The sequence below is a fragment of the Trachurus trachurus genome (genome assembly GCF_905171665.1).
Source record: "Trachurus trachurus genome assembly, chromosome: 16".
NCBI classification, from domain to species: domain Eukaryota; kingdom Metazoa; phylum Chordata; class Actinopteri; order Carangiformes; family Carangidae; genus Trachurus; species Trachurus trachurus.
Genome location: NC_139902.1, coordinates 7496707 through 7508822, shown reverse-complemented (window position 1 = coordinate 7508822; position 12116 = coordinate 7496707). Strand labels below are relative to the sequence as shown.

The window sequence follows — 12116 nt, the reverse complement described above, 5'->3', positions numbered from 1 at the left end:
TTTGATCCAGACTGAAAAACCACAACAAGTCATGAATTTATCTCTGCTGATACTGACCATCCTCTGACTTTTCCTGCTGCACCAGAATCAGCTTAAATAAATCTGTGGTTTCCGTTGGTTGGACGTTGGACTGTTTGTCCAGTTTTTTAATGGGACGACTAAGAGTCAAACTCAATCACGCAAGGGGCCAAAATGTAAAACAGTACAGTATGTCTCAGGCCAAACAGTACTGACATTTATAAACAGACTAAAAGTATTTTAATTTGAACAGCCAGTATACTGTAAATCTTCTCCTCAATAAAAATAAAATTAAATGAGAATATAATGAATGAAAAAATAACTTTGATTTTCATTAACACTGGCTGTGGTCAAACAAAATGAGAATATACCAGTTATGAACAAGCTGGTGAAAACTGTATTTTGATTTGAGAAAAGGGTGTAGAAAAAATAACAGAACAAAAAACATATATTTAGCCTGGTTTTCTCTTCTGCGCCATTTTGTCCATGCCAGATGCTCGACATCTTCTCTTGGCTGCAAGTTCATTTATGTTCTGGGTTTGGTCCTGAGCAAGAGACAGTGGCTTGTGGATCTATTGCTTGGTCATGACCATAGTGTGAGTAGTTTGAGTAGTGTGAGCATTATATCGGCACTCGGCAGGCTATTAGTAATAGAAATATGAAATTTTTTAAGCAGGCCACATAAAATTGTTTCGTGGGCCAGATTTGGCCCCCGGGCCTTGAGTTTGACATGTGTGACTTCTGTGATCCCTTCACTCTTCAAATATTTTACTTTAAGACCAAAGATCTGCAAAACGATGGCATCCCCATCAGCCTCAGCCCAGCCTAATGTTTAGCACTTAAAAAGCAGTTGTGCTGTTTAACATCTGGAGTGTGAGTGTCTTAGATCTGGACGTTAGTTCAGTCATTGTTGAAGAAAGTAAGTGCTGAGTTGTGGGGACACACACAGTGGAGGTTGTAGCCCAACAGTTGAACCAAATTACAGGATGTAAACCACTTTATTTGGAGACAAACTAATCTATTTCCTGAAAATTTAAACACCACTCGTGTTTCTTATGAGCTGTAGCCCTCTGATGTTGTGGACGGAGAGGTTTCTCACCCGTGTTCTTACTGTGAACGTTTACAATGCAAAGCTGTGTGCTCTGGTCACGGTTTGTGGAAAGGCTGTGTATTTTTTTTTAAAGTTTTTTTTTTTTTTTTTTACAAGGACTCTATGTGTCTGTGCACCAGTGTGATCCACAGAGCATTACAGCACATATAATTACAGCACTGTATGGTCATGTCCCTCTGAAACCTCAGCCAGGGCCTCCATTTTGGTTTTTCCACCATTTCACTGACTCAAGTTTGGAAAAAAAAGAAAGAAAGAAAAAAAAAAAAACTTGTTTAAAGAGACCAGACGTGGTTTCAGTCCAAGGTGTGTGAGACTGTGCTTTCTGTTTGTTCTGCTCCACAGAGGTGAGTCGGGTGTATTTATGACAGCATCTTGGTGTGGACGTTTGTTTTCGTGGACCCCTCTGCTTTCTCTGACCATTGAAGCCACAGTCATCCTGCCTGTGGTTTCGGTCTGGAGTGTGGAGGACCAGGCGGCAGTTTGCACTGTGGGTCTGCGTACGAGAGCGCACGAGCCTCAAACGTGTCAGAGTAATACAGCGGGGAGAGCGCAGGCCTCCAGCTGGCAGGCAGCCCGGCCCAGCATAACAACTAGAGGACTTGAGCGGAAACCACATCAGATCACACACATCTGCAAAAAGTAAACAGAACAGAAAACATGAGCTAAGAAAACAAAGATTATTTATTTGTTTTCTCATCGATGTCCCCAAAGACTTCTATTACAAGTTGTAATTGAAGTCTTTGTTGTAATTTACAACATTTGTTGTCTTTTGTTACATTTTACAAATTCTATTCCCTGTGCAGTCATAGATGTTGACTACAGAGATACTGTCTATAAATGTGACTGGATGTTCACAACAGCAGAACATGGCTCAGTGTGTCTGATGGGATGGTTTAGGCAATGGTATGTATATGTAGCTGCTCAGTGGTGGAGGACTTCTGTGTATTGGTCTGGATCCGAGGGGACTTTATTATTGTACACATGACCTGCTGGTGACTGGATCAAGAAATCAGCTGATGGGAGAAACTCTTATCACAGTGTTGCCTCATTGCCTCAGTTTCCTCTGGCGGCTGGTTGCAAATTGTTGTCTAATGACACAAAGAACATGTATTTTGTGTTGTGTTTTAGTTTGATTTCAGTTTCATATGTTGTTTTTATTTCATGTTCAGTTTTAAACTTGTAGTAGCCTACAGCACTTTGGGCCACAGTGGTTGTCAAAACAGTAGGTTTATGATAAAGTGATAAAGCTCTCCAAAAGTCTTTTGTAGGGAGATTTTAATTCCTGCCTCTGATACTGCCAAAAAATATAACCCTGCAATTTTATTGCATTATATAATTTTGAAGTCGCTTTTGCACAATTTTACACTTTTACGGTGAAGGATACAGAATAAAGGATACTTTATTCTTATAGTACAGTAGCTGCACTGGAACAGCTATTTAAAGAAGTTGTTCTTTATTCCTGAATGTATTTATTCAGGTTCTTTTTCAGTCCTGATGACTTCATATCTAGATAATAAAAATAGGATTCATGGCATTCATTCTCTGCATTTGTTTTTCAAAGGGTTTTTATATATTTCAGGTTTATTTATAAGTAGTTTAAAAGAATTGGTATCAGATGGCATCAGATCAATGGGATCAGAACATCTCTAGTTCTTTGTCCATCAGCAGCAAAGACACCGGTGAAGTGAGGGGACAGACTGCAGAGGGAGGGGTCAACGAAATCAGACATTTCCATTCGTTCACAGTTTTCAATTTAACCAATTTTCCGCGATCACAAACCCAGTTGTTTATGACTAAATGTTGCCACATGATAAAAATCATTCTTTCTACATCTGTAATACTGGATGTTACTGGACGTTCACAGGGTTTCATGTGGGGAGATGGCAAATCAGAGCTTGCATTCATCTCAAAACACAACGCTACCCCTCCACACAGCTCTCTGATTGGCCCATGTCCCACTTGAGGTGACTCATAGCAGGTGTTAACCTATGGTGTTAACACAAAACAGTCTTTCTTTCTTGTGTCACTCTGACTTTGTGAAGCCGAACCAGCTCGTGTGAACGTGTCCAGTTCAGCTTCTATCAGTGTGGTGGCAGTTCCTGCTGGTGGCAGATACAGGAGTCGCCTAACTCCGGCTCTGAGTTGAGCTCATGTCGATGTCCTCATGTGGTCCAAAACAACAGCGTCACCATGGTAACCTTATCAGTTATCCATGGGCTCTGGTCTCCATCACCATGGGGACAGAAGCTGTGACATGAGCTCCAGTACCGCCTGACGTCACTCACTGAGACACTCCAACATAAACACACACATACATGCGCACACACACACACACACACACACACTCAGCGAGCTCTGCACCACATCAGGAAGAGGTGTGGTCATGGTACACTGCTTCCTGTCAACCCTTAAATTGGCTTATGCTATTAAGTTCAGACAATTAAAGAGACCCCGAGGAGCTTCTGGTTATAAAAGAGTCTCATATTAATGTGGATGAATCTACGTTACCCACTTGTTAATGGGTCCATTTTTGATAAATATATCGTTTTGTCTTTATAGTTATTTTAATATTATTATTTAGTGGTTGACTTGCCCAGCATTTCCTACTTTCGGTTTACCGGACGCTGCCCGAATCGCTAGTTGGCATCGTTTATAGTCGTAACTACAACGGTATCCGATCGTCTTCGAACCTTTGACTTTCGTTCTTGATCAATGAAAACATTCTTGGCAAATGTTTTCGCTTTCGTCCGTCTTGCGCCGGTCCAAGAAGATTATCTTCATTACTCTGCCAATCATTTCCTCAATCAATCACTTAGTATTTTGTAAAACACCAGAAAGATGTCATGTTTTTTAATGCATGTTTATTCTGACCAGCGTCTAAAGGAGGAGGATTTATTTTAATGTTAAAACAAGGAAACAATCAGTGCAGCTTCATTTGGACACATTTATTGTCTCCTTGATGAGACATTAAAATGAAGTGAAGTGAAGAGAAGACCGAGCTGTCACCTGATTCATCGCCACTCACAGTTTTATTCTTAGTTTGACTGCATGTAGCTGGGGACCAGGAATGGGGGACACGTACTATATCCTGTTTTTCTCAGTTGAATTAAATATCCCAGACCACAATGTTTTAAGCTGCCAAATGAGAGCTGGCTTCATGTTGTTGTAAAGAGGACAAGGAGTTGACATGAGGTGATTTCGTTCCTTTTTCCATTGCAGTTCCCCTAATTAACGCAGCTTTAAAACGACTCGAACCACGGACAGCTTGGCAGGCTGCGCTGGGCATCTGTCGTTGTATTTAGGAGCCTGAAGTCTTTTGTGTTGAGGGGGATCCAAATTATTTATTCCCATGTTATTACTGGAAAAGTCTCGCAAAAATAGTGGCGCAGATCTGCTGACATGATTATAAGATACGGTTGCGGAGGACGGGGTCAGGTTGAGACAATGCATGAGAAACCAGACTAAAGAAATAAAAGAGTTTTTTTCAGAGTGCAGAGGTGTGCGGGGTTTAAAGGGTCAAAGGTTCAAGAACTCTCATCTTGCTTTCATGAATCTTCAAGATAGCAAATGCTGCAGAAACTCACTCAGCAAAAAAAAAAAATTCAGGTTTCTGAGATGTGTTTGAGGCCTCCCCCTCCTCCCCTCCGTCCTCCCCCCTCCTCGCTCACTAGATCATCCTTTTGTCACGCAACTCCCCCGAGAAGCCTCAACTGCATTTGAGCTGCCAAGACTTTTTTTTTTTCCACTGAAAAGCTTTTTTTTTTTCCAGTGTGGGGGTAGTGAGTACCACCTTTTACTGTATATGATGTCTTTACTGTAAACACAGTGGAACATGTTGCTGTTGGCGGCCATGACGGTTCTGACAATGTGGCCAAATTAATGAACGGCGTCAAGTCTGTTGGCGTGTTTTTCTCCAGTTTTTCTCCAGTTTACCGTTCGCTCTCATGTTACATATCTGGGTGCGGCGTGTAATGGTTTTCCCCAGTGTGTTGTTAAGGGTCTCGGCCCCCCCACCCCCACCCAAACCCCCACCCTCACCAACCAACCAACCACCCACTCAACACAAGGCACAGCAGTAACTGGGTGTGTGTGTGTGCCAGCCTCACTGCGGTCTAGCAGCCGATGCCGTCCTTTTGCGTAAAGACAAGAACCCAGATGCAAAGGATTATGGGTCTTATACTCAGTTTACAGTAACTCTGGTTTAATGTGAGGGTGGGGGAGCGGGGTCTGTAGCTGCGGTTGATGTGTCACATCGGAGGATTCTGGTTAATTTATTCCAGTTACTGTCAATTTCTGCCCTTGAGCAGTTTTATAGACGTGTTATTCCAGTGATTGTATGAGACGCAAACGTTGGGCTGTATAATCTCCAGGGGAGGGTATTTTCTGATACTCAAGTTGATCACAATCAGAGAGCGATCATTTAAACCTCCTTAAGGCTGCCATACACACCGCAGCTTTATGGGACCATTTTTAAGTGTAATGGTGCACGGCGGCGCTTTAATCATTGTGCACTGTGACCGTGTTGTTGCCAGGAAACATTTGACTTGAGTTTTTCTTTTTGTCCTTTGGTCTCTTTCTTTTGTCTGTTTCTGGAGTTTGTTTTTCCAGTTTGTATTGTTGTGTTGTTCACAATTTTGCAGAATGGTTTCCCATATTTGAACGTAAAGGGCCCACTGAAAGGCCACAGGCTCCTGTTGCTGAGAGTTTGTCTGAGCTGGGTTCAGTTTGTGAAGAGTTCACAGTGGGTGGGCAAAGCACTGGGGAATAAAGGCTGATACATCAGCGATGATTCTTCAGTTCTGCTCCCTCATTGTTTTAATGGCATTATAATAGAGTTAACCACTTTTTACCCCTCCCTCTGGGAACCACTGGTTAAGTAAATCAAATCAGCTCAGTTCACTTCAGCTGCAAGATGATGGGTTGGGCTGGCAACTCTTATTTTGAAACTCTCTTCTAATTACCTTATTAAAACTGTAATGAGTAATTGAGGGAGTATGAAGACTCAGAAATGTAAGTACTGCTCACTGCCTTTTTATTTTGTCATTTTTCACTTTTATTTGCATTGTATTGACAAAGTTCAGGAAATTGGTCCCATGTCTGTATTCATTTCATAAAGAGCACCTGTCTTTATTTAAATGGCCTTCCAAGTTTCCTGATTTCTTTTCAAACTATTCCCAGAAGTGATCTTAGAATATTTTTCAAAAGGGACTGTCTTTTATTTTTTATTATAATTATTATTCAAGAGTATGCAGTTACAGTTTTGTTTTCTATTAAACCTTAACAGAAAACAAACGTTCCTCTTTCTTCTGTTAACTTACCCAGTTTTATGAGCGACTGACCTCATGATGAACCTTTTTAACATCTGACATTAAACTGTATGGAGGATCTGGTGCTGTTAGAGTTACTTATTACCACGATAGCATGAAAGAAACCATAAATATACTGAAGATTCACACAACTGTGCCACTCAAGAATGTTTTGCACCTGCAGAATCTGCTGTTGTAACTCAAGAAAACCTGTAGTATCTCACCAAGCTGCTCTTTGGTGGTGCACAGAGTAAAGGCTTTTTAAATTCTTATGTTATTTATGCTGTGGTCTGTGTCTGCAGAGTCTGGAGGATGGAGATTAATTCTTGTTGTCTTGTTAATGCCGAAGTTGTTTCTCAACCGCGACCTGTCTCTCTAGCTGTCTCTCCGAGTCCTACCACTCCAGCTCATGCGAGTCCATCCATTTTATTTGCCTTTCCTCCTGTGACTTTCCTTTTAAGAGTGACTAATATTTTCTACCTCAATTAGCAGCTGCAGCTACACTGAAAAAACTGAGGTAGAGCTCTGAGGTTAGCCGGAGAGGAAACAGGGAGGCAAACAGTTTGATCAGCGCCATGTGTTTTGCTTAAAATGTCACTGAAATGAAAAGAGGACCTTTTCCGTATAACCTGTTATTAGTTTTAATTCAGCAAGAGGATAGAAATCAAAGTAAAGTCACATTAAAGTCTAAGTTTCATCTATTTTGCTATGTTTTTACAAATCCCCAGCTGCTCCGTCCACATGTTAAAGTGTCCTGAAGCGAAACACAGAACCTCACATGGCCCTTGATGATCAGCCCAGCACTTTGTATAGTCACTTCCTGCTATTGTTGTGTGCGTGTGGCTGAATGAAAAGCACTGAAGTTGTCAGACTCAATCAAAGCTCCAGTAAAAAGAAGCTGTTCTTGTTTCCATTTTGTTATTTCATATGTTCGTAGCTTCAAAGCTGAATCTCTTCTCAGTGATTGACATGATTCTCATCTTTAATGTCAAAGTGAAGCTGAAGCCAGAAAGGCAGGGTTACATACATTGTACTGCACCATTCAGACAGAATGCAAGTCAAAGTAAATGGTTGCTTTATGCAAATGGGTCCTTATTATACATTCACTCAAAAACAAGGTCAGGCCAAAGCCAAACAGAACATGCGTATCGTATCGTGCGCTACATAAATAGTGGCAGGAATTTGCATGAATGCTCTTTTATGTTAACTTTGACACTCCCGACATTAATAGAATATGAGCATTGCATATAAAAAGAAAAAAGAAAAGATAAATGCAAACCCAGACAAATAAATAGTAAAGAGTGAAAGGGATGTGATGTGTGGTTAGCCACAGAGGTTCAAGTTTTGATTTTGATGAAATGACAGTTTTAACAGTGGCAAAGCATAAGTCAACACAACCTCAGTGTGATGACAAGACGACTGTAAGTCAGTGCGGCGGCCAAGAGCTCTAAACCCTGCAATAAACACCATGACATGACATGCTGTTTTACACTTTGTTTTCTTTTAAACAGTGGAGATGTGATGTGTTCATCAATCAGCTCCGGGCAGATAACAGGTTGTTGTTGCTTCACGCTCACGATGACAGAGAGCGACGGACGCAGCTTCAGTCCTGACGGTTTAACCAGCACAAACACAGCAGTCCGGTGGGATTGCTCATCTGTCAGGATAATGGCTCTCTTGCATGAAATTGAATGAAAATAATTTTTTAGTTGTCAGCACTTAAACGTCGTGAAGGGCCCGTGATTGAAACGGAATATGGTAATAACATGGGTACGAATGTCTGGCGAGATTAATATAAAACCAGTGCATCTGTTTCCATTTGGGCTTTGTTTTCGCTGAAGCCCCTGTGCGGTTCTGGAAAGAGCATTGCGGGGCTCTTAAACAGCTCCCAGCATTCCTCAGTGCGATGCGTGTACGCGTGGGCTGCTGCTGCTCCGGGCCTCGACAGTATGAGTCAATAGAAGCCCAGTGAATTAGCAAAATGTCCTCAGATGCTAAAAATAGTTTCTCTCTGAACTTCTTTCAGCGTATAAGACTCATTTGATGTGTGTGTGTAATGTCTCCAGAACATGAACACACACCATCAGTCCATGAAAGAGTTACAGCGTAGAGTGTGTATGCATATGGATATTAAATGTGTGAGTATGAGTTCATGCACTGGCACAAAAGCCTCCATGTGTGTGTGTGTGTGTTTTCTATTGGTTTATGGAGCCACATGAAAGTTTCACTGAGCTGGATGAGATTGTCTGTTTTTTTCATTACAAACACAACCAAAAATATGTTGGAGCGACCTCTACTATTGTGGTTTCTTTTACTGATCTGGGTCCAGACTGTACCTTCTGTGACCAGCGGATGTGAAGAGTGGGAGTGTTGCATACATTACTGCCAGTTAGCTGCTCGCTAAACACATCAAACCTGGAGTGGAGGAGCTGCTGAGATGCATCGTGCTGCTTTGTGAGACTTGCGAGAAAAAAAAAAAAAAAAAAAAAAAGGTTCAGGGCTGCAGAGCTGGAAAAAGCTCAGAGGGGAAGATGATAGCTCAGGGCTGGAGGTAACGGAGCGGAGGGTTATTAAACGAGGTGGAGAAGGAAGAGGAGGAGGAAGAGGAGGAGGGGAAGAATCAGTCAACAGTTGAGGTGGAGTTTCATGTGAAGCTCCAGTCTGAAGCGACCTGCACTTAAAAGCAGGGTTGCCTCCTTGGAGAGTCCAGTTCAACAATGATGATGTTACCACCTGGAGCTCCAGAAGCTCCACCTGACCCAACACCCCCCCCCCCCCCCCCCCCCCCCCCCCAAACATGCGACGCAAACAGCAGCTGAGCTCGACTTCAAAACAACTCCGTCTGCACTCATTAAGCTCCGTTTCTCAGCATTTAAGAATTCCCATGTGGTCTGAAGCCTTTCTCTAATGAAACACAATTAAAAAGAAAAGAAGGTAATGAAAAATATTTACCCCCAGTCCAATGAAGTGGCTGGTGAAGCTGGTGACTCCTCGTAATAAAAGCCATATGTCTGTTCTCATAAAACTCTTGTTTTTGTGGCATGGATTTCTCAGGCGCTGGTGTTTGTGCCAGCGAGTGAATTAACTCCCGATGCCGGGTAGGAGAGCAGCGAGAGAGGCGCTTTATCAGAAGCAGAAGATCCGAGCACTTATGCTGATTTATGCTGCAGTCTTCACCGTGCCAAATCTCCAGCGGTGATAACCAGCCACCGGACAGAGTTAACGTCGACGTAAATCTGTTAAATGAGAGTCTGATTGATTGTGGAGGTGTTTATGGTGGACAGCTTCTAAAAACACACCAAATAACGTTCATTCTGAAGTGCAGTCTCCAACAAAGCAACCAAAAAGAAAACTGTAGCTGCACTGACTTGAACTGCTGACCTTGGCAGTGATGCAGAAGGAGCGATGCATTATTCACCAAGCCACAGGCAAATCTTCTCCTCATCTCAGGAAATTTCCCAAAAAGTTCCCGAGCACATTGACTTCAAATGCAAATATGTGCCTGTAGAGTGAGAGAAGTATGTTTCTCCACCACAAAGAGATGACTTGAAGTAGTTTACCAGTGGAAATGGCTCAACGGATTCTGCCAGAAACCAGGCTCTGATTCACAAATTATAGTTTTTGTTTTCACTGATTCAGTTTTGAGCTTATCTCTCTTTAGGTGGAGTAAAACCCAAAGTCCTTCCAAAGGCCTGTCTGCCCAACTCTAACCAACCATTTCATGTGACAACTCACCAGAGTCATGCTTGTTTTATTTTTTTGAACACAAATCTTTTCCTCGTCTTAAAATAAAAAAAAAAGTCCCCACTTTCCCTAATATGACCGCAGTTTCTCAAAGTTCAAATACAGGTGGTAAAAGTGAAATAAAAGTTGTTCCACCACAAACGGATGACATGAAGGAGTCAGGCCCTGAAACAGGATACAGCTTGACAGCAGAGGGATGAGGGGAAACCACGGATGAAAACCAGGGTCAAACTTACAAATCATACCTTTTTTTTTGTTTTTCTCAACTTAACCTTGACTAAAATCTTACATTAATTCAGAGTTCAAGTTATAGGAGAGGACATATAAGCTATAAACTACATTTCTGGCCATCCTAGTGTCCTGAGGGTGGATTTCTCATGTCCCCTTCAGCATGAGTTGTAGTGACTTCCCCTGATCACCCACCTTTTATTTTGTCCTTTATAGTTTGCTTTATGATCAGATTCATGCTCAGCTGTGCTCACAAACTGAGAATGTAAATGTGAACATTTCCTTCTACATCATCTTCTTGACGCTGTGAACGCACCACTGTGGCTTCAGACCGTTGATTTAATTTGAAGTTGATCTTTCGTACCCCTGACCAAAATCATAAACCTGCGCTCATGGGAAGATTTTGGTAAAGTTGAACTTTTCCCATGAGATCTCTTCGCCAAGTGACAGCAGCCAAACAAACCTAAAAATACACAGTCTGAAATTTCATGAAACAGTGGAGTAAAGATCTGAGAAAGACTTCAAAGGTTACAGGGACCTTTGTTGAGATCCGAGCTGTTTTCTTTTTTTTACATGAGTCACTCGACCAAATAGGAGATAATCTGGATCCATGGCTGCAGTGTCACTGTCCCAGCGTATCACAAATCTCCCCAAGGCCACATGCACAAGACATGAGAAGCTGCGGTGCAGTAACTCTGTCAGGGGGGGACTTGTTGAGAAAACAGCAGGGAACGGGCTTGACCGATCCTATGTCAACACGGCGTCCCATGTTTTGTAGAAAATGTCGTTTCATTCCCACGATGCTTTTACCAGAAGGCTCACGACACTGCTCTGCTGAACTTCTGTTCATTTCCATGGGATATTTTTAAGGGGGAATGGAGGAGGGGGTAAAAAAAAATGCCTTCCTTTTGCTCCCTGAGAGCCTAACAGGGTCCCCGTGCCGAGACACTCTCTAGGGCCGCTGCACTGATAGGATCCAGATGCTGCTGGAGTGTGGATGGGGACAGCAGACGAGCGTGAAGGCTGCACTGCTCCACTGATTGATAGGGGTCAGGATGAAGTTGGGATTCACATTTCTTGACTGTGACCACCCTCCTCCCTCCCTCTCTTTTTATTTCTCTCTTATGCTCTTACTCTACTCCATCCGTCCTGGTCCTGTCAGGTTTTCTCCTGATGCCTGCAGTGTTTTATGTAGTCTGTAGCGACGGTGTGGAGCTCCGCGGGGAGCTGACAGTGTTAAGCTTCAGGCCTGGCTCTCTGCCTCACCTCTGCTGAGCGTTTAATGAACTCTTTTACAGTCAGAGGCTGAACCTTAACCGCAATTTATAGGTACAGAGAACCAGTTTTCAATGAATCTTTCTACCCGCCACACTGTGAAACATTAATTATAGTAAATGAAAAACAAACAATGAATGCAAATCTCTTGTCGAGTGGAAATAAAACTGTTTTTTTTTTTCCTCTTTCCATGCGTGTGTGCAACATTTTCCACTGAGCGTTTCCCTCACAAAGTGCTGCAGAGTTATTGCTGGGTTTCAAGGCTGCTGTGATTTGTCAGTCAGTTCAAAACATTAAAAAAAAATATTACGTTTGCCTGGAGTTTAGTTTTTTTAAATGTAAATGTGAGTGTTTAGGAGGAGGTGGATATGAGGCTTATGATTTCCATCCTAATGAAGTCTAATGAAACAACCACACAAATGACCACAGTGTTA

At 42.3% G+C, this 12116-nt stretch overlaps 1 protein-coding gene across 1 annotated transcript in view; it reads left to right on the top strand.

Moving 5' to 3' along the window:
- pear1 (platelet endothelial aggregation receptor 1) overlaps window positions 1-12116 on the top strand; it is a 51516-nt gene that overhangs the window by 11487 nt on the left and 27913 nt on the right. The window lies entirely within an intron of this gene.